At 38.2% G+C, this 24,235-nt stretch overlaps 1 protein-coding gene across 4 annotated transcripts in view; it reads left to right on the top strand.

Annotated features, from left to right (window-relative positions):
* LOC134209689 (uncharacterized) overlaps nt 1-24,235 on the top strand; it is a 348,850-nt gene that overhangs the window by 226,268 nt on the left and 98,347 nt on the right. The gene's annotated exons all lie outside the window — the stretch shown is intronic.

Below are 24,235 nucleotides of genomic sequence, written 5' to 3'. Positions count from 1 at the left end.
AATCTGGCGTAATAGTTTTCGTACAGTGCCGAAACTCAAATTATGATTGTTCAGCATAACTAAGCACATAATCTATCATTATTTCAGCCCCATACGCGTTATGGTTTTTTCATCTCGTGCTCTTGAAAAAAATATTGGAAAAACACGTGGTTTACAAAATGGCCGATTTATGGCTTCATTGTATAATCACCTGAAATGGACATAGTGTGTGGGTGAAACGGACATGTTAAGAAATTAAACTTAAAACAGTAAATTTAGTTGATGAATTGTATACATAGGCTAAGCATCTTTAAAATGAGCCTCTGGAAATAAAAATGTTAGATAATATTTAATATTTTGGAAACTTACAATGGTGTTACTAAAAAAAGCATGTTACATCAATAAAAATCATTTAAAAATACCATTTGTCTGAACAAAACTCGGAAATTTGAATTTGCTGATGGATGCTTAGTGTTTTCGGAGGTAAACAATACCTATAGAATAAAATTTCGTTGAAAAAAATGTATGTTCTTCATATCGTCCATATTACCCACACAAGAACGTGTCCCCACCAGGATCCAATTTCTTTAAAAAATCGCAAAAAATCAAATTTTGAGATAAATCATCAATGAATCGCCCACTTTGAACGTGCTTACAGCGGCACACTATGAGTTAACTTTCTAAAACCAGTATGGCGAAAGGCATCCAAGGTTAGATTTCTCAAAATTAAGTACCTTCATCCAAAAAATATTTGGTAGACGTAGTGGCGGACACCATCCCACATAACTGGTACCAAATAGTTTTTTGTGAAAAGTTCCCGCGTTAGATGCCATTCGCCATACAAATTTCTGGCGGTTAACTCATGCTGGCTATTTGCGCATAGGGTAGTGAGCTAATTCCCGTCGTAGTAGGTAGTGCTTGGTTTTCAAATCTAATTTATACGCCAGCCCAACTACTTACTCGAACTAAGTTGTATGTAACACGTATTTTAGAGTTCCTAGTTTTCATTGTGTACTATTAGCGCATTGAACAAATCATAGTTTATTGAGAATCGGCAATCAAAAATACCCTTCAAAATTTTCAAATTTGTCTTGTGAAAATCTGTTTACGTCCATGAGAATTTTCATTCGTCCAGTCTAAAACTCGATGGATTGCTGTCAAATAAATCTGTTGGTATTGGTGTGCGATTTCTACAAGTACACCAAATTAGTTTTTTATGCGGTATTATACCGTGTTAAATAAAAATAACATAAATTCAATTAATATTGGCCTGTTCTGAATATGATATGTGTACATTGTGAAACATTGAAAAGAATATGTGTACGGATGATGTTCGCGGCTATCCAAGAAATACCTGAAGTGGAGGTCTTCAGATCTACACGCGTAATCGATGATCTACAGGCCTGTTTTATAAATGTCATGTACCGTCAACTGGGGGGAAGATGATCATTGAGGTGAAGATGATCATTTGATATGTCAGTCAAAAGTGCCAAATTTTTTTATGAAACGGTAGTCAACAATATTCTCCGTTCAAGTAATGTTACCGCTAGGTAGAAATCCGAGTTTTTCGATTATAATCATGAAAATGTATTTTGTGGAAGAAAGAGAGAGATAGTCATAAATGACGTTATTTTCGTTTCAAATATTGACTTCTTAGACTTCTTTACGTAGTAAATTCAACATTCATACAAATAACCTAGTGTATTTTGACTACTAGGTCATAATTATTTTAGTAGAGCTGTCTTGATCAACGTCACCCCAAACCAGATTACTCAAAAAATGTGTGATAATTTAATTTATTTTAATAAATGCGAATGCAATTCAGAAAACAAAAGTTGTTGATTATTGCAACGTATAGCAGTACATGTTTTGAAAATATTTGTTTCGATTTAAAATGTAAACACACATTGTTATTGCATGTTTTGTCTTAAAAATGATCATCTTCCCCCCAGTTGACGGTACCCATTGTAGTACATATAACAGAATCTGCGTATCGAAGACGTTCGCGGTTATCCAAGAAATACCTGAAGTGGAGGTCTTCAGATCTACACGCGTATCCAATGATCTACAGGCCTGTTTTGTAAATGTAATATACCCATTGTGGTACATATAACAGAATCTGCGTATGGAAGATCTTCACGGTTATCCAAGAAATCCCTGAAGTAAAGCCCTTCAGGTCTACACGCGTAACCAATGATCTACAGGCCTGTTTTGTAAATGTAATATATCCATTGTGGTACATATTATAGAATCTGCATATGGAAGATCTTCACGGTTATCCAAGAAATCCCTGAAGTGGAGGCCTTCAGGTCTACAGGCCTGTTTTGTAAATGTAATGTACCCATTGTAGTACATATAACAGAATCTGCGTATGGAAGACGTTCGCGGTTATCCAAGAAATACCGGAAGTGAAGGCCTTCAGATCTACACGCGTAATCAATGACCTACAGGCCTATTGTGTTAATGTAATGTACCCATTGTGGTACATATAACAGAATCTGCGTATCGAAGACGTTCGCGGTTATCCAAGAAATACCTGAAGTGGAGGTCTTCAGATCTACACGCGTATCCAATGATCTACAGGCCTGTTTTGTAAATGTAATATACCCATTGTGGTACATATAACAGAATCTGCGTATGGAAGATCTTCACGGTTATCCAAGAAATCCCTGAAGTAAAGCCCTTCAGGTCTACACGCGTAACCAATGATCTACAGGCCTGTTTTGTAAATGTAATATATCCATTGTGGTACATATTATAGAATCTGCATATGGAAGATCTTCACGGTTATCCAAGAAATCCCTGAAGTGGAGGCCTTCAGGTCTACAGGCCTGTTTTGTAAATGTAATGTACCCATTGTAGTACATATAACAGAATCTGCGTATGGAAGACGTTCGCGGTTATCCAAGAAATACCGGAAGTGAAGGCCTTCAGATCTACACGCGTAATCAATGACCTACAGGCCTATTGTGTTAATGTAATGTACCCATTGTGGTACATATAACAGAATCTGCGTATCGAAGACGTTCGCGGTTATCCAATAAATACCTGAAGTGGAGGTCTTCACACGTATCCAATGATCTACAGGCCTGTTTTGTTAATGTAATGTACCCATTGTAGTACATATAACAGAATCTGCATATCGAAGACGTTCGCGGTTATCCAAGAAATACCGGAAGTGCATGCCTTCAGATCTACACGCGTAACCAATGATCTACAGGCCTGTTTTGTAAATGTAATATACCCATTGTGGTACATATAACAGAATCTGCGTATGGAAGATCTTCACGGTTATCCAAGAAATCCCTGAAGTGAAGGCCTTCAGGTCTACACGCGTAACCAATGATCTACAGGCCTGTTTTGTTAATGTAATGTACCCATTGTACAGTCAAACCTCCATGAGTCGATATTGAAGGGACCATCGACTCATGGAAATATCGAGATGTGGAATAGGAAATCTTTGGAAAGCTTTTTGGAGGGACCATCACAATAACCCAGAAAATATTTTATGATATGGAATAATTTTCTTCCATGAGTCGATATCGAGTCATGGAACATCGACTCATGGAGGTTTGACTGTAGTACATATAACAGAATCTGCGTATCGAAGACGTTCGCGGTTATCCAAGAAATACCGGAAGTGCATGCCTTCAGATCTACACGCGTAACCAATGATCTACAGGCCTGTTTTGTAAATGTAATATACCCATTGTGGTTCACATGATAGAATCTGCGTATGAAAGATCTTCACGGTTATCCAAGAAATCCCTGAAGTAAAGCCCTTCAGGTCTACACGCGTAACCAATGATCTACAGGCCTGTTTTGTAAATGTTATGTACCCATTGTAGTACACATAACAGAATCTGCGTAAGGAAGACGTTCGCGGTTATCCAAGAAATACCGGAAGTGAAAGCCTTCAGGTCTACACGCGTATCCAATGATGTACAGGCCTGTGTGATTGAAATGCCTTACTCCAGGGATTTCTTGGATGACCAAGACCATATGCAGTGAACGCATTCTGTTCTTTGTACTACAGAGAGCATGTACCATATTTGAAACCGGAAAATTGATCTTCAGTTACGCGTGTAGATCGGAAGGCCTTACCCCAGGGATTTCTTGGATGACCAAAAACATATGCAGTGAACGCATTCTGTTCTTTGTACTACAGAGAGCATGTACCATATTTGAAACCGGAAAATTAATCTTCAGTTACACGTGTAGATCGAAAGGCCTTACTCCAGGGATTTCTTGGATGACCAAGAACATATGCAGTGAACGCTATCTGTTCTTTCTACTACAGAGAGCATGTACCATATTTGAAACCGGAAAATTGATCTTCAGTTATGCGTGTAGATCAAACGGCCTTACTCCAGGGATTTCTTGGTTGACCAAGAACATATGCAGTGAACGCATTCTGTTCTTTGTACTACAGAGAGCCTGTACCATATTTGAAACCGGAAAATTGATCTCCAGTTACGCATGTAGATCGAAAGGCCTTACTCCAGGGATTTCTTGAATGACCAAGAACAGATGCACTGAACGCATTCTGTTCTTTGTACCACAGAGAGCATGTTCATTCATTTATTTAGTTAACATCTAAACAGATAACACTGAATCAACTATTTGACGCCACAATACACGGTTCGAGGCCGCATCTCTCCATCCTCGGATACGCCCCACGCTCGCCAAGTCGTTCTGCACCTGGTCTGCCCATCTCGCTCGCTGCGCTCCACGCCGTCTCGTACCTGCCGGATCGGAAGCGAACACCATCTTTGCAGGGTTGCTGTCCGGCATTCTTGCAACATGTCCTGCCCATCGTACCCTTCCGGCTTTAGCTACCTTCTGGATACTGGGTTCGTCGTAGAGTTGGACGAGCTCATAGTTCATACTTCGCCGCCACACACCGTCTTTTTGCACACCGCCAAAGATGGTCCTAAGCAACCGTCTCTCGAATACTCCGAGTGCTTGCAAGTCCTCCTCGAGCATTGTCCATGTTTCATGTCCGTAGAGGACAACCGGTCTTATAAGCGTCTTGTACATGACACATTTGGTGCGGTGGCGAATCTTTTTTGACCGCAAGTTCAAGCAATCGACTGAGGAAACAACAAGGCAGTCGCAATTCAATTGTCACATCGTATCCTAGGTTCCAAAGAGCGACTAATGGCGCTTATACCTAGGTCTGTATAGGCCAGGGCACTAGACTAAAATCTGTATCCCATCCCAGGATGTTGAGGACCCATGGAATGTACATTAATCCTCTTAGCTAAGTCACTCCCAAAGAATCGTCAAACATAACCTAATACTATAAATGGAGATGTCCCCGTTCTATGATTTAAATGTGAAATCAAGTTAGGTACTGATTTTCACTTAAAATTATCAACGCTGCACAGTAGGCCTGACCAAGATGAATACACAACTAGGTGTTTCAATCTACCAAATTAATGGACGAGAAGAAGGCGGGGGAGAAAAAAATCATTTTCAGTGCAGAACATAACCAAACCCGCTGGCTCTCCCATACTAAAATTCAAGATGACTGAATCGTGAATTTGGCAGATTGGAACATGTGTATTCATCTTGGGCCTGACCGCTTTTATGTTTGAAATACATTTCTAATGTGCTTCAATCATAAATATTGACAAGAAATGTGATAGATGTAGTCGATTCTATCACTTTCCAGGATTCTTCCAAGTGATGGTTGTGTAGTGTGTATGTGTAGAATAGACTAGACTAGACTAGAAAATCGAAATAAAATTGATCAAGCCGTCAAACACTTCTATCTATTTTCAACTTTCCGATTTTTTTAAAGTTTTCATGCTGTTGTTTTAGCACATACATAGCAAAGGCTCTAAAACACGATAACATCAAAATAATTCAATTTGGTTGAAAAAATACCAAAATATGTGAAGTTAGTTTAAATATTCAATTTTTCCGTTCAAGCACAATGCATAGGGGAGGTGTTGGTGTTTGTCAAAATACCACGATAAACCACATGGGGGAGAAACGGAGTATTCAAATTATTGAACGCGCTTGGAAAAAAAACGCGTAGAAATTAAAGACGTTGTTTTTCAAATACGTCTCTGTGAGAAATTGATCGAATCACAACAATTCAAAGGTCAAACAACTGGAAACGGAAATGCACAATCAAAAAAATAAGTTCTCCTTAATTAAATGTTTAGAACCTCTTACGGCGTGAAACTACCCACGCTTATTTTTAGCTGCATTCCATCACTAACGGATGAAACGGACCGCCTTCACCTACATCTTACGAGATCCCGTTAAAATCTCCTGTAGCGTGTGTAGTATCACCCTTCAGTCATCTTCAGTCTCGGTCAACTCTCGGTTCAGTCCAAATTAGCACTCAACTCACGTGCCTGTCCGTGGCGTGTTGCTCGCTGTGGAATCCTCCGTTGTGGGTACATCTCGCGTCTTGTTGTGATTCTTTCCTCTAGCGTTGCGAAATTACTGTCGTCCAGATGATCATGATCATTTTCACACAACCATACTCGAAACTTGGCATTGAAATCTTTCCCGCATTACATCATCCAGCGGCATTCAGCGAACGCACGACCGGACCGGCAAAAGCCGTTTATTTTGACCGGTATTTATCCAGTTGGATACACAGTTGCTTGCTATGGTGCATTCTGTCACACTACACCGAAAGTATGTCAATGTACTCTACCCGTATTCGGCTAAATTAGCAAAAGAGCAAAACCGCCAGCTCAGTCCAACCGGTTGATGACCATCGAGAGGAAGGACCAAGGAAAGTAAAAGTGTTACACTTTTTCGATTGATTTGCGATTTACGTAACGCCAACCCCGGGGGAGTTTACCTTCAGCCCGGTCCATCGGGGTCGATCGTTCAAGATCGCTTGGGGACCAGGATCGTGCATAGCACGTCAGCTCGATAGATGCTCGTTTTCGACTTCGAAGGCTCCCTTGATTGGTGTCTTGATTTGTAGGTGAAACAGAGAGACCGAAGAACCGGAGTGATCCAACTAGAGAGCGAAATTGTTTCTTATTGGTCGACTATAACAATAATGCCGAATCATGTACAGGTGAGTCTGTTTTATATTTTTGCTATGTTTTCGATTTTGAAATGAAAATACAGCCTTTCGCTCCGACACTACAAAGAACGAGAAAGGCCAATCCGCGAAACGAGGTACCAATGACCGCGTTGCGACCAAAAGCTGCGATTTCGGTTGCAAATATTTGCCATCCATCGTTAGCTACTTATACCAGCTTCGTCGCTGCACGACACGAACTGCACACGTAAATAACAGTCGCACCCATTCCACGGAACGGTTCAAAAGACTTGTGAGATGAAAATAAAAGAAAATGACATTGAAACTGCGTTGGTTAACACCACTGTGCAAATTAACGGTTCGAGGTTGTTGTGTTTTTACACTCGGTCAGATATGGATCTATGGACCGTAGACTGCAATTGGTTTCCGTGCAAGGGTAGATATCTACCCTGGTCGGGATGTTGTTGTGATGTTTGGAATAACACGAGAGACAGACGAGACGGTGCTCGATCTTAATCGCGGATTACATCACACGTGTGAACTCCAAGCGAACAATTTGAATCAATATAGTTGATTATGGGCTATTAATTGCTTTATGAATACGGCATAGATCCTAATCGCAATTAAATGCCCAAGGTGATAAGTACAACTTCATTACCAAATACATTCGGTTGCAGATGCAGCAATTTTTAATCGGCGCCATGGAGAGGGTATGAAAATTATAGTTTCATCCACCTTAAGGATACGCACTACGCAGTTTCAAAAAATGTCGACCGTGAAATGAAAGGAGCCCCGTCTTGGAAGAAAAGCACAGTACAAACATGAAACGAATAATGCACTTGAGTCCTCATCAATGGAGAAGAATGGTATTTCATTTTATTCATATTGACACTGGTTGAAAATTCACATAAAGACTATTTGGACTTTAATCGAGAACAAGCTATTGCTCATGTAAGTTTTCGATTCCGTGAATTTGTTTAATAATTGTATGATGCAACGTGGCCTTTAAGGTGGGACTTATGATCCAACTAGCGGAAGACTTCCCAAACTGTGGATCGCGACCAACAAAGGGGGGTCGTGGGCTGATATACGGTGGGTCGCGAAAGACTAATACCAGCTGTTAGATTAGGATCCAAATAATAAATTAATGTTCTGAGAACAGCAAATTTTCGATGTCAATGACCTTCTTTTGTCTAAGTTCAATACAATCCAAATCTAACCAACCCAAAACTAATCCATATTCAATCCCAATCTAATCCAAATAAAATCCCATTTTGAATCGTATCCAAATCCAATCCAAAACCGATTCAAATCCAATCCAAATCCAATCCAAACTCAATCCAAATCCAATCCAAATCTAATTCAAATCCAAATCAAATCCAATCCAAATCCAATCCAAATACAATTGAAATTCAATTAACATCCAATCAAAATCCAATCCAATAGAAATCCAATCCAAAATCCAATCCAAATCAAATCCAAATCCAAACCAAATCCAATCCTAATCCAACCCAAATCCAATTCAAATCCAATCCAAATCCAATCAGAATCCAATCCAATCCAAATCCAATCCAATCCAAATCCAATCCATATTCAGTCCAAATCCAATCTAAAACCAATCAAAATTCAATCCATATCCAATGCCAATCCAAATCCAATCGAAATTAATTCCAAATTCAATCCAAATCCAATCCAAATTCAATCACAGTCCAGTCCAAATCAGATAAAAATACAATCAAAACCCAATACAAATCCAAATCTAATCCAAATCAAATACAAATCTAAATCCAATCCAAATCCAATTAAAATCCAATCCAAATCCAATTAAAATCCAATCCAAATCCAATCCAAATCCAATCCAAATCAAAATCCGATCCAAGTTCAATCCAAAGCCAATCCAAATCCAATCAAAATACAATCTATATCCAAATAAAATCCAATCGAAATACAATCTAAATCCAATCCCAATCCATATCAAATCCATATTCAATCCAAATCCAATCAAAATTCAATCCAAATCCAATCTAAATACAAGCGAAATCCAATCCAAATCCAATCCAATTAAAATCCAATTTAAATTTAATTCAAATCCAATTCAAACCCAATTCAAATCCAATCCAAATCCAATCCAAATCCAATCCAAATCCAATCCAAATCCAATCCAAATCCAATCCAAACCAACCCAAACCAATCCAAACCAATCCAAACCAATCCAAACCCAATCGAAACCAATCCAAACCAATCCAAACCAATCCAAACCAATCCAAACCAACCAAACCAATTCAAACCAACCAAACCAATCCAAACCAATCCAATCCAAACCAATCCAAACCAATCCAAACCAATCCAAACCAATCCAAACCAATCCAAACCAATCCAAACCAATCCAAACCAATCCAAACCAATCCCAATCCAATCGAAACCAATCCAAACCAATCCAAACCAATCCAAACCAATCCAAACCAATCCAAACCAAACCAATCCAAACCAATCCAAACCAATCCAAACCAATCCAAACCAATCCAACCAAACCAATCCAAACCAATCCAAACCAATCCAAATCCAACCAAACCAATCCAAACCAATCCAAACCAATCCAAACCAATCCAAACCAATCCAAACCAATCCAAACCAATCCAAACCAATCCAAACCAATCCAAACCAATCCAAACCAATCCAAACCAATCCAAACCAATCCAAACCAATCCAAACCAATCCAAACCAATCCAAACCAATCCAAACCAACCAAACCAATCCAAACCAACCAAACCAATCCCCAATCCAATCCAAACCAACCAAACCAATCCAAACCAACCAAACCAATCCAAACCAATCCAAACCAATCCAAACCAATCCAAACCAATCCGAACCAACCAAACCAACCCAAACCAATCCAAACCAATCCAAACCAATTCAAACTAATCCAACCAACCAAACCAATCGAAACCAATCCAAACCAATCCAACATAAACCGATCCAAACCAATCCAAACCAATTCAAACCAACACAACCAATCCAAACCAATCCAAACCAATCCAAACCAATCCAAACCAATTCAAACCAGTCCAAACCAATCCAAACCAATCTAAACCAATCCAAATCCAATCCAAATCCAATCCAAATCCCAATCCAAATCCAATCCAAATCCAATCCAAATCCAATCCAAATCCAATCCAAATCCAATCCAAATCCAATTCAAATCTAATCCAAATTCAATCCAAATCCAATCGAAATCCAATCCAAATCCAAATCCAATCCAAATCCAATGCAAATCCAATCCAAAATCAATTTAAATCCAATTCAAATCCAATCCAAATCCAATCCAAATCTGATCCAAATCCAATCCAAATACAATTCAAATCCAGTCCAAATCCAATGCAAATCCAATCCAAATACAATTCAAATCCAGTCCAAATCCAATGCAAATCCAATCCAAATTCAATTTAAAACCAATTCAAATCCAATCCAAATCCAATCCAAATCCAATCCAAAACAAATCCAAATCCAATCCAAATCCAATCCAAATCCAATCCAAATCCTATTCAAATCCAATCCAAATCCAATCCAAATCCAATCCAAATCCAATCCAAATCCAATCCAAATCCAATCCAAATCCAATCCAAATCCAATACAAATCCAATTCATATCCAATCTAAAACTAATCCAAATCCAATCCAAATCCAATTCAAATCCAGCCCAAATCCAATTCAAACCCAGTCCAAATCCAATCCAAATCCAATTCAAATCCAATCCAAATCCAATCCAAATCCAATCCAAATCCAATCCAAATCCAATCCAAATCCAATCCAAATCCAAACAAAATCCAATCCAAATCCAATCCAAATCCAATCCAAATCCAATCCAAATCCAATCCAAATCCAATCCAAATCCAATCCAATCCAATCCAAATCCAATCCAAATTCAATCCAAATCCAATCCGAATCCAATCCAAATCCAAACAAAATCCAATCCAAATCCAATCCAATCCAATCCAATCCAAATCCAATCCAAATCCAATCCAAATCCAATCTAAATCCAATTCAAATCAAATCCAAATCAAATCCAATCCAAAATAAATTCAAATCCAATCCAAATCCAAATCAAATCCAATCCAAAATAAATTCAAATCCAATCCAAATCCAATCCATATCCAATCCAAATCCAATCTAAAAAAAATCTCAATCCAATCCAAATTAAATTCAAATCCAATCCAAATCCAATCCAAGTCCAATCCAAATCCAATCCAAATCCAATCCAGATCCAATCCAAATCCAATCCAAATCCGATCCAAATCCGATCCAAATCCAATCCAAATCCAATCCTTATCCAATTCATATCCAATCCAAATCCAATTCAAATTCAATCCAAATACAATCCAAATCCAATTTACATCCAATCCAAATCCAACCCAAAACCAATTGAAATCCAATCCAAATCCAATCCAAACTCAATCCAAATCCACTCCAAATCTAATTCAAATCCAAATCAAATCCAATCCAAATCCAATCCAAATACAATTGAAATTCAATTAACATCCAATCAAAATCCAATCCAATAGAAATCCAATCCAAATGCAGTCCAAATCCTGTACAAATCCAATCCAAATCAAATCCAAATCCAAACCAAATCCAATCCTAATGCAACCCAAATCCAATTCAAATCCAATCCAAATCCAATCAGAATCCAATCCAATCCAAATCCAATCCAAATTCAGTCCAAATCAAATCTAAAACCAATCAAAATCCAATCAAAATTCAATCCATATCCAATGCCAATCCAAATCCAATCCAAATTCAATCAAAGTCCAGTCCAAATCAGATCAAAATACAATCAAAACCCAATCCAAATCTAATCCAAATCAAATCCAAATCTAAATCCAATCCAAATCCAATTAAAATCCAATCCAAATCAAAATCCGATCCAAGTTCAATCCAAAGCCAATCCAAATCCAATCAAAATTCAATCTAAATCCAAATAAAATCCAATCAAAATACAATCTAAATCCAATCCCAATCCATATCAAATCAAAATCCAATTTAAATTTAATTCAAATCCAATTCAAACCCAATTCAAATCCAAACCAAATACAATTCAAATTCAATCCAACTCCAATTCAAATCTAATTCAAATCCAATCCAACTCCAATCCAAATCCAATCCAAAACCAACCCGAAACGAATCCAAATCAATCCAAATCCAATACAAATCCAATCCAAATCCAATCCAAATCCAATCCAAATCCAATCCAAATCCAATCCAAATCCAATCCAAATCCAATCCAAATCCAATCCAAATCCAATCCAAACCAATCCAAACCAACCAAACCAATCCAAACCAATCCAAACCAATCCAAACCAATCCAAACCAACCAAACCAATCCAAACCAACCAAACCAATCCAAACCAATCCAAACCAATCCAAACCAACCAAACCAATCCAAACCAATCCAAACCAATCCAAACCAATCCAAACCAATCCAAACCAATCCAAACTAATCCAAACCAATCCAAATCAAACGTTTAAACCAATCCAAATCTAATCCAAACCAAACCAATCCAAACCAATCCAAATCCAATCCAAACCAATCCAAACCAATCCAAACCAATCCAAACCAATCCAAATCTAATCCAACCAATCCAAATCAAATGTTTAAACCAATCCAAATCTAATCCAAACCAACCAATCCAAACCAATCCAAACCAATCCAAACCAAACCAAACCAATCCAAACCAATCCAAATCCCATCCAACCCAATCCAAACCAACCAAACCAATCCAAACCAATCCAAACCAATCCAAACACAATCCAAACCAACCAATCCAAACCAATCCAAATCAAACGTTTAAACCAATCCAAATCTAATCCAAACCAAACCAATCCAAACCGATCCAAACCAATCCAAACCAATCCAAACCAATCCAAACCAATCCAAACCAAATTTAAACCAATCCCAATCCAATCCAAACCAATCCAAATCTAATCCAAATCAAATTTTAATCCAATCCAAACCAATCCAAACCAATTCAAATCCAATCCAAACGCAATCCAACCAATCCAAACCAATCCAAATCTAATCCAATCCAAATCAAATTTTAAACCAATCCAACCAATCCAAACCAATCCAAACCAATCCAAACCAATCCAAACCAATCCAAACCAATCCAAACCAATCCAAACCAATCCAAACCAATCCAAATCCAATCCAAACCAATCCAAACCAATCCAAACCAATCCGAACCAAACCAATCCAAACCAATCCAAACCAATCCGAATCCAATTCAAATCCCATCCAAACCAAATCCTGTTCAAACCAATCCAAATCAAACCAAACCAATCCAAACCAATCCAAACCAATCCAAACCAATCCAAACCAATCCAAATCCAAACCATATCCAAATCAAACCAATCCAAACCAATCCAAACCAATCCAAACCAATCCAAACCAATCCAAACCAATCCAAATCCAATCCAAACCAACCAAACCAATCCAAACCAATCCAAACCAATCCAAACCAATCCAAACCAATCCAAACCAATCCAAACCAATCCAAACCAATCCAAATCCAATCCAAATTCAATTTTCAAATCCAATCCAAATCCAATCCAAATGCAATCCGAATCCAATCCGAATCCAATCCAAATCCAATCCAAATCCAATCCAAATCCAATCCAAATCCAATCCAAATCCAATCCAAATCCTGTACAAATCCAATCCAAATCAAATCCAAATCCAATCCAAATCCAATCCAAATCCAATCCAAATCCAATCCAAATCCAATCCAAATCCAATCCAAATCTAATCCAAATCTAGTCCAAATCCAATTCAAGTCCAATCCAAATTCAATCCAAATCCAACCCAAATCCAATCCAAATCCAATACAAATCCAATCCAAACCAAATCAATTTATTTGAACCATGTACTGGATTTTATTTCTCACTTCATTCAAATTTTATTTTTCTTCGATCACCTTTGAAAAAATAATCATATTTCCATAATTACTGTTTGCCTATGTAGAAATCCATTCTCACGGTGAAGATCGAAATAGATAGGAGAAGATTTCAAGACGATTTCAAGAACAACTTGAAAACGGAGTTTCCGTTCTTTCAATGCCATCGTTCGTTGTACCTAATATTCGCAGCGGAACATTCAAAAATCTTCAAAAACTTAGGTATAACTGCATCCGAAAACCCGTTACAGCGAAGCTTTCTATTTTCAATCAAATATTCAAAACCGGATCTCCAAGTTCGGCAGCTTGTGCACAATCTAATAGTGATGTGGCACATCTTCGTGAAATTCGTAAACACTGAACCCGGTTGGAGCCACGTCGTCGCGGTCACGGTCAATCTGGCAGAAACAAATTACGACCGCGCACAAAAGCGCAACAACCGATCGCCTTTCAATGTCAAGCGCACAATCTAGCTAATAATATTTATTATCGCGTCCATATGGTTAGCGTAGTCGACGACGGAGATCCCACCACACCACACCATCACACTGTCGGCTATGCGAACCTCAGCCTGAACTTCGATATCGACGTGCCATAAGTAGCATAAAAGTGCCAACATTCCGCACACGATTCGATCGAATGACACCCACGTCCGCATCTTCTTCCGCCACTGCCGCTCTGTCCCGTCGGCCGTCGGTCGGACACCACCGAAGCAAAATTCTTGTCTGGTGTTAGTCATTATACGAAGAGTTGTACATGTTCGATATGCAAATCTGATACGCAATGGAAAAACATGATATGCATATGATTATCATGAGGCGCATGAATCTTGGTTCGAATATGGTTTCCGTATTGACCACCGATGGGCGACGGAGTGCCATTCATGATGACCAGCACCGCATCATAACTACATGATATGTACCTGCCTTACGATGCGAACAATACACTGCACGTTAGACTGGCTCAGGTGACTTCAATTTGTTTGGATTCCTGGGAGAAAGGTTTTACTGCAACACATTAGATTCTTTGCACCGAGAAATAATAATTATCCTTATTTAAACGTTTCACGTTGAAATCGATCTACCATAGATTTTGTTACGCACGAATCAGCCTAAGCACGCACACAACTTAGCACGTCGATCGTGGACATCCGTCAGTGCCGGACCCTGTTTGGGTTAATTGACTACAAATGAAGATACCAGCCCGGCGGCATCAGATGTCGGCAGGTGAATTCAAACCGGCGACGGAGCAATCGAATGGACGAACGTGGCAGCTGATTGAGCGGTTGATCTATGAACTTGAATTTTGCGTTGCGTTGGTGGAGAGACAACAATCCATGATCACCGGGCATTAAATTTAAGCGGAATGCGACCGACTCATCGAAGGAATGGACCAACAAAACAACTGAAGGTTTTTTGAACGATTGTTTATGTTTTGCTTGATACTGGAAATCATATTCAGTGGATAATGTGACCCGGTAGCCAAAGGAGCGACCATTAGTAATCGGACATGAAAAGAAGGGAACAATTTCACAGGAATAATTTAATATTAAAGATGTGTTTTCTTCAAAGCGGAATCATTTAATAACTATACTTCAAAATTCATGCTTCGATTAGATTAAAATTCTCACTTTTTAAACTAAACAGCACTAAATGCAGTTAGGTAAAGATATTTTTAATATATTTTTTCACAAATGATCAACACATAATACTTATACAAGATTCCATTACCTGGAACTAGATTATAGTTTACGGAGATCAGCTGATACCTAGGTAACGGGGTATCAAAAAATAATGTTTACCATTACTGTTTTTTTTCACCTGAATCGAGACGATCATCCATAAAGACAAGAAACTTTAACTTATAAGTATGAGGTTGGGCCCTCCTTAGCCTCTCTTAATCTCTCTAAATGCACAAATATGTTCAGCAGGACAATTCTCAATTCAAATGGGGCATTGAAAAGGACATTAAAGCCATTTTTTACTTTCCAGTTCTTTATAAATAAAGCTATGTATGTAGACAAGGGGCTATGTATGTTACACAAGGGGCCCTCCTTAGCCGTGCGGTAAGCAAGACCATGCTGAGGGTGGCTGGGTTCGATTCCCGGTGCCGGTCTAGGCAATGTTCGGATTGGAAATTGTCTCGATTTCCCAGGGCATAAAAATATCATCGTGATATACGAATGCAATAATAACTGTGGAAGTAATGAACACTAAGCTGCGAGGCGGCTCTGTCCCAGTGTGGGGATGTAATGCCAATAAGAAGAAGAAGAAGATGAGGTATAAGATGTTACTGAAATGTAAAAATGGAAATCAGTGACTGTCATTGAAAATTATTAGACTCGTTCCATAGACACTTATTCAACTTATATGAAATTAGTTCTAATTCACTAACATTGCGTAGCGTACCTACTCACGCACCCACAACGAATTCAAATAAATCGCATGTCGAGCAATATGATGCTACACAATGAAAGTGTTTCGTAGCATGGCTCATTTCCAATCAGTATTAAAAGCGAAAAGTCCACTCAGTTCTGAAAGTCAATGAACGACCTTCATATGTTTGACCAGCTGAAGTTGTTTTCTTGGATCGGAACACAATGACGCACCGTATCGGTCTTTGAATAACAATAATGACGCCATGGATTTGCAATTCGTTGGAACGCCTTGGTTACCGTTCTTCCATACGTGTTATGCATCACGCATTTTGTAGCGCTTTGCAGCACATGATGTAATTTTTTATGTTCAATAGCAATTTTCTGAATTCTTAGCGCTTCTTTTTATTCATTCGTTTTGATATGATAGGCTATATTAACGATTATTTTTTCTTGTTTCAGGTAATGACCATCGCGGAAATAGAACGATCATTTACACCATTGGAGACATGTATGGTTTGTAGGCATCATAATAATAGGTACTTACTTACTTAAGGTTCCTGTGCATCTCGATTGATGCAACGATCCGATCTCTATACTCCATTCTGATCGATATCGGCTGTACCTGTGGCCGCTAGATGAAGTTTTAGTCGACTTCTTTTATCCCTTTTTGGAGACTACGCCGCCATGAGTCTTTGGGTCTGTCTGTGCCACATCTCGAAAAAAGAAATATAAAATAGGGGAACTGAAGACTTTGGTCAGGTTTGATATTTTATTGTCTGGCTGATGTGTAACCCTTTCAGGGACAATTCTTTTCAATGGGTATGTCACAGTATATTTGATATACATACAGGCATACCTCGATTGTACGTACAATTTACTTCAATAGTGTACAACAAAAACATTTTTTTGCTAAGTTTTCTGCACGATTTTAGTTAAAATTTCAATATGTTTTAATTATGACACATACGTGGGGTATATGTTACGTAATAATTTTACATCTGATTTATTTTCGAGACGTTTGGGTCATATATGCCCAGCGTTTTAGATTGGCTGTGAAACATCACAGAAGAAAATTAGGTCCCCACTTTCTTCAGCAAAAATGTTTACCAGGATGTCGGGATAAAATATCTGAGGTCAAATTTGATTACACTGTGGAGACCCAGATATCCGAAACCTTGGAAAGATTTCGATTCTAAGAGCATGTAAATGAATCTAAAATGATTTGATCCTGTGCCACTTTGTTAGATAATTCTAAATACTCAACCAAGTTTGGATTCTTTCTTAAATTACGTAGCGCTCAATTTGGCGGTTTTGGACCCCGACTTTCCTTCTCGTAACACTTTTTGTATAAAAGGTTTAAATTCTTGTATGGATCGTAACGCTCGGCTTGACTCCCTTTCTCCCCCTTCAGCGTTACGTAATTTGTGAAAGGCCCCTTTATTCATCCTGATTGTTGAGGCAGTTATCTGTTTTTAGGAATACGAGATGTTCAAGGTTCTCCATAACGTTTTCCAGTTCAACCCAAGTTACCTATCAGATCAACCAAGGCTTTTACAATGTTTTCAACATCGGTATATACCCAATCCGGTTCAATAGGTATAAGCGCATCATGTAAACCCAATTTGCTTGCATTCTAGATGTTCATGGTAAGTCAAAACGTTTTCAAGTTTAATCCAAAGTATCTATCGATTCAACCAAGACTTTTGCAATGACCTCAACATCGATATGTACCCAACCTATCTTGTGCAAATATATTATCCTAAATCAAAGAGTGTTCTGGAAAGATATTATCATTGAGGAATTTGACGATGTAACTCGCCAGCTCAGGGATTGGGGATCTCGGGGTCGTTTGGAACTGACTTGTCTCTCAAATCTCCAGCTGAGGACAAACCTATTGTGCAGGATCTGTTTTTGGTACACTTACCCACTGGTGTTTCGCTAGGAGGTCGGCTGTTTAGTACGGAAAGCATAATGAAGGTTTTACGTTGGGGGAGAATTCCAGAAAGGCGAGGCCTGATAGCTCCGTTTGAGCTCGACAAAGCGGAAAAGAACAAAGTGGTGGAAAAGCATTACCTCAGAGCTATGCTCTTTAAATAAGCTACCACTGGACCTCTTTACAAACTAGTCCTATTTATTAACTACGTCACTTTTGGGGTTTTAGTACTTGCGGTTTGTGGTTTGTAGTGGTGTGGTAGGGAACCTCTGGTTCCGAGTGATGCAGGTTCAATTCGACAGCGAATGCCGAACTGGTGTTGGCTGTCTGCGCCAGACTCCAAGTCGGATTGCCGCAGTTGGTGATCACAAGCAGCAACCGGACGAGATGGTGTGGAATTCAAAGGCAAACATGCAGCTTTCGCAAGGACGGATGGCTGCCGAGATACGTGTAGCCGGCTGGCAGGGTTCATTGATGATCGAACCGAGGGATGCCATCAACAATGGCGTCTTATGGCTGGCATTAGCTTTGGTGTGTCGCTAGAGGTCGTTCGTCGTCGCTTTCTTCGGCCGTTTGCTGGGAAATGCCCAAAATAAAAGAAAAATGCCCTTGCCTCGGACCTTTCTCTTATAGTTTTCGTCTTGCTAGTCGATATTTGTGTTCGTATAACTAACTTCTACAATCAGATTTTTACAATGATAACTTTTACTAAAACAATTTTTAATTCGATGTACTACAATTGGCCGTTTTTACTAACTGACTAACACCTCATTTAATAAAAAGCTACACACGCACGCACTTCTAGACCGTCCTAGATTCACCAGCCAAAAGAGAACGATTCTGGGATTTATTTCCTATTTATAGAAAACCCATTCTAAGATAAATAAATTTATGCTTTTCGCATTTCCGCAGTCTGTATTTGCGCTATTAACGCTCCACACCATCATTGGCTGATAAAGGCCGGTTCACACCGCACGAATATGCGCTGTCACTCTAGCGTGACAGATCGCCGTGAGAGTGAGACAGGCTCAGCTCACACACCAAGTCACTGCGTGAGTGCCAACTATCTCATTCGGATGGGATAATTATTTTGATGGAGGCGTATATTGTTTTGGTGATTGGAGTATTTTGGAATTGTGGAGGAGCCACAAGCTTATCATGGAACCGACGGTTACAACGATGATCCGGATGGCCAGCGCATTTTTTTCACGTTGCGGTTGCTTCAAGAAAAATTGAAAAAACGTTTCTCCATGACGAACATTGAATTTTGTTCACAGAGCTGAAAGATAACTGAAATCAATATCTCATGATTTCATCAGTATCTTTGCTCAAAAGATCAAATTATGGGATGGTTTGTAATGCCTGCTTCAAGGCCTTTCCAGAAATTCCCTTTAAATTTCTACTCACGCCCCGAGAATTCTTTCGAAAATTCCTCCAAGAACTCTCCCGGAAAATTATTCAGGGATTTTTTTCCACAGGAATTCTTCCAGAAATTCCTTGAAAAAATTGGTCTATAAATTCATCTGGCTATTTTATTTTATTTTTATTGTTTATCTTCTATTTTTTCCGAAAATTTCTTGAAAACTCTTTCGAAATTACCTCCAAAAACTCCTTGAAATTCCTATGGAAATTGTTTAAGGAATTCTCCCGGAAGATCCAGCCGGAATTCTTTGAATTTCTGCCGGTACTTCCGCTAAAATTTCTGCAAAAATCATCCAAAAACCCTTCAGGATTTTCCGAGATTTTTTTTCCAGGAATTCACAGCACTATCTTAAAACAATAACTCCGAGTATCAATAAACATATTACTACAATAAAGCATTACAAAAGTAACCCTGGAGATTCTACTAAAAACTCTCCTCCTTTTTCTTCCACAACTCCTCCATGAAATCTCCCAAAATCTTTATCAAGATTTCTTCCGGAAATTATCTCAAGAATTCCTCCAGAAATCTCTTAATAAGTTCCCCCGAAAATTTCTTCAAGAATTTCCCGGGAATCCATTTTGGAATTCCCACAGAAATTTCTCAAGCTGCCCGACTAGAAGGTCATATCAAAATTATATCATCATATGTTATTATGTTATACAACTTTTTTATAACAAAATTTGTTAGAAACTGGTGCAGGTTGTTGTTAAAACATCTAAATTAATATTAAAAATTGCACTACTCGAAACAAAAAATTTTTGCTACAATTTTATCATAAAAAACATATTTTGTTAGAAATTTATAACAGAATCAGATACAAAATATATTGTTTACTGTGCAGTTACAGGTCGTGATAGGTCTCCAGATTGTGATCAACATTCAGAAATATTAGTTTTTTTCTGAAATATTAGTTTCTTTCAAGAACATGAAACTAAGAACATTACAAATTAGACAACTTTTTCAAACTGTATCGGCGTTTATGATATCTATGGCAGGAGACTTTGCTACATCTATTTTAATTGCCTACTGTTGGGCAATTCGGTATTTAGGGTGGGTGTACCAATTGTCGCCATACATACGAACAACTATTTTTAAAAAAATAAGTAAAAGGCATGTAGGTGGACTTTATATATCAAGCGAAAGGTTTTACTTCCTGCTCCTTAGAACAGCTGTGAAAACCACAATAAAAATTGTTATAATGATCAAAATTGATTAATCCATAATAGGAGCGCATGCACCAGTTGTGGCCCTACTCTTATTTTAATTCCTTATTTGGCAAATCCCATTGTTTTCTTATGGGACTGGCCAAATAGGGACCACTAGTGCGACAACTGGTGCAAAGGACGTCAAAAATTAAGCAAAATCAATTTTTACAATTATGCATTGCTTGTTTTGGAGGAGATCAAAGGTTTTATCGTATCATATGAATATGCTTTATCGATATGAACTTGGTTCGCGGTGATTTGATTGGTCATTTGGCATATAAAGCACTAGTGCGACAACTGGTGCTATAGCCACAACTGGTACATCTAGCCTAGCATTTTTTAAATCTTATTATGTTAAAATCCTGTTACAACATTTGAAAGATAATGGCTACTAAGAACAAAATTGTATCAAAATAAGTTATAAAGATCACAATATGTTAAAATTGTGTTAAGTTTTAGTTATGCTCTTCTAGTCGGGTATTCTGCCGAAAATTCCTTCAAGAACTGCTCCACGAAGCTTCTTTTTCAGGAAGAATTTCCTAAGGGATTTTTGTGAGACTATCCGAAGGAGTTCCCAAATGATTTCCTGGAGAACTTCCTGAAGTAATTTCGTAAGAAGTTTGCGATGGAGTTCCTGGTTTGAGTAACAGGATGATTTTTTGGATACATTCTTGATGGCTTTTCCGATGGATTTCCTGAAGAAATTCTTGGAGGAATTTCCTAGAAGAGTATCTGAAAGCAATCTAAGAGAAATTTCTTCAAATGCAGTCCATAACGAATTTTCGGAGGAAAATGGTTTTGAATTTCCAAACAAATTTTAAATTAAGTTATGAAATAATTTACATACAAATGAAATTCTAGTAGGAATTTCAGGGGGAGTTCCAGGGCAATTCGTTAGTTTCCTGAAGAACAATTCCCACATTTTCAGAAACAGTACCTTTTTGTTTAGCTGAAAAAATGTGGAATAGAAAGGGATCTAGTGGCCATTTTGCCAAAGATATTTTCTCACGTCGCAGTTTTCTGGTCAGAGATCAGCTCCACGCTAGTTGCAGTTGTGAGTAGATCGCCATCCAATGATCTAGATTTAAAGACAAAATTCTTCGAACTAAGTTGATCAGTATATGAAAATCTGTGTCCTGTTGGTCCGTTGTGTACTATATCAAATACAAATATGCTTGGAGTACAGAGCCTTCTATCGAAATGTTTGGTTCCGGTTGATTTTATAAACAATCTGCTATTCCTAAATAAACAAACAGGCAAAATAATTGTTTTTCTGTTCGGATTTTTCGTACGTTTCGATTGCCGTGAAAAAACGTGAACCATGCGTCTCCATGTACTTGTAGAAAGCGATTAAAGAATTCAAGCGAGTAAAATGGTCAGGGTTCAGCCAAACCGCACCAAGCGGCTTTTTAACCGACTTGTGATATTTTGTTCGTAAAAGGAAAACGGCAAGTTTTTTATGTCAATTCATGCTTACATTTGTTGTCCAATATCCTCAGTTAGGGCGTTGAATGATAACCGATGCAATTTGTGATTAATTGAATTTGTTGAATTGTAAATTTTGTATTGGTGCTTGGTGTGATTTGGCAAAACCCCGATCAAATGATGAACCAAAGCTCCATGAGTGCTAACATATAGCGAATTTTTGACATAAACTACGTCTAGGGAGAAGGCTCAGATACAGGTTGTAAAATGAAAGTTTCATAATTGGAGACCGTCACGAAATTATGTAAGATTTGGATCGATAATAGCGCCTTTATCTTTCGATGGATTTTTGAGATTTATATATCACTCGACGACTCGGTAACTGTCCAAAAATTTTCCAAGCCCATTAAAACTATTGATTCACTGGTCGACAGTAAATTTGTATTTGCGATGCTTATGTGTTGCATTTGTAGCTTTCGGCCACTAAAATCGACTGGTTACTGGCGTTTGTTGTTTGTTTGGGAAAATTCCGAGATTATTTGGTCACAAAGTAGAAAGGGGATCATCGCTTGAACGGCGTTGAAGTCACTTACATGTTTGCATGATTGCATGTTCAGATAAGTTGAAATACTGAGTTATTACGATATCTGCATGTCCCAGCGTTTTTCAAGCAAAAATGGGCCTTCAGGGGAAACGATTGGTAGGCATTTTGAAAACTTTTCAGCACAATGTAAGCATGGAGACGCATGGTACAATTGTGCGATGATTCATCTTGTGACTTAACTTTTTACGCAAATTTCATCTCATCCGTTTTATTGAATAAATTAACTAGCGTGCAAGCATTTGTATGGAACTTGTATTATGGGAAACCCGAACCTAACTGCATTTTGGGAAGTACATGTTCTTGGTTAACATGTCGAATACTGCGACAAAAATATCGTTAGAATCATGATTTCAAACAGCACGTTCCCGAGCGTTTTCTTGGCGATTATCACATTTTTTTCACGGTTGTCCACATCATAAAGTTTTCTCTAGTTTGCTAGTTTGCTATGTTTCTAGGGATCCTGGCTAGGTGAGATTGAGTACGGATGCTGTCATTTAAAATGTAGAAAATTCCGATTTCCCAAATTCAATATGAGTGTAATTTACCGATTAAGAAGAACTTTAAAACGGAAATTAACCCAGCTTGTCCCTGCAAGCTTCTAAACCCCATGCGTATTTTATGCAGACCAAATTAGTTTGATCCAGATGTTTCAGGTTCTTTAAATTGTACTGGAGTTCAGCTCAATTGGTCTACAAGGTTCAATACTCCTAATATCAAACCGAAATCACCCCAGCATGTCCATACAAGTCACTCGAGTCCTTGCGTATTATGTACAGTTCAAATTAGTATAATTCAGGTGTTCTAGGTTCACCAAAATTCCATACCAGTGCTTGCACACTAGTTTGTTTATTTAATAAAACGGATGAGATGAAACTTGAATAAAAAGTTAAATCACAAGATGAATCATCGCAAAAATGTACCATGCGTCTCCATATACTTTTATGCTTTCATGCTGCTGAACACACGTATCTGGCTCCCCCAATCCTACCTACTACGTTTGACAATAGCCAACATCTTTGTGTTTCCCATTGTGTTGGGTTTCCCTCTTACAATTCTATTTTGTAAACAAAACACTATTCCGAATTGATTTTTTCCAAATAGACGTAATTATTTTTCATCATTTTTCAAGAACTTGTGCGAAAGTATGAATGCGAGGTGAATATCACCTATATCAATCACCTATATCATCAATCAATCAATCAATCAAGAAGATTGATACCTTTAATAAATTTTTATATTTCAATCGGCAACAAGTGCACTACTTCACCAAAATATTATGATTTTTAAACATATTTTCAATGGCAGGCTTTCGACGACTATGA

The sequence above is a fragment of the Armigeres subalbatus genome, chromosome 2, assembly GCF_024139115.2.
Source record: "Armigeres subalbatus isolate Guangzhou_Male chromosome 2, GZ_Asu_2, whole genome shotgun sequence".
Taxonomy (NCBI): Eukaryota; Metazoa; Arthropoda; class Insecta; order Diptera; family Culicidae; genus Armigeres; species Armigeres subalbatus.
This window is presented reverse-complemented; position numbering and strand designations above follow the sequence as displayed.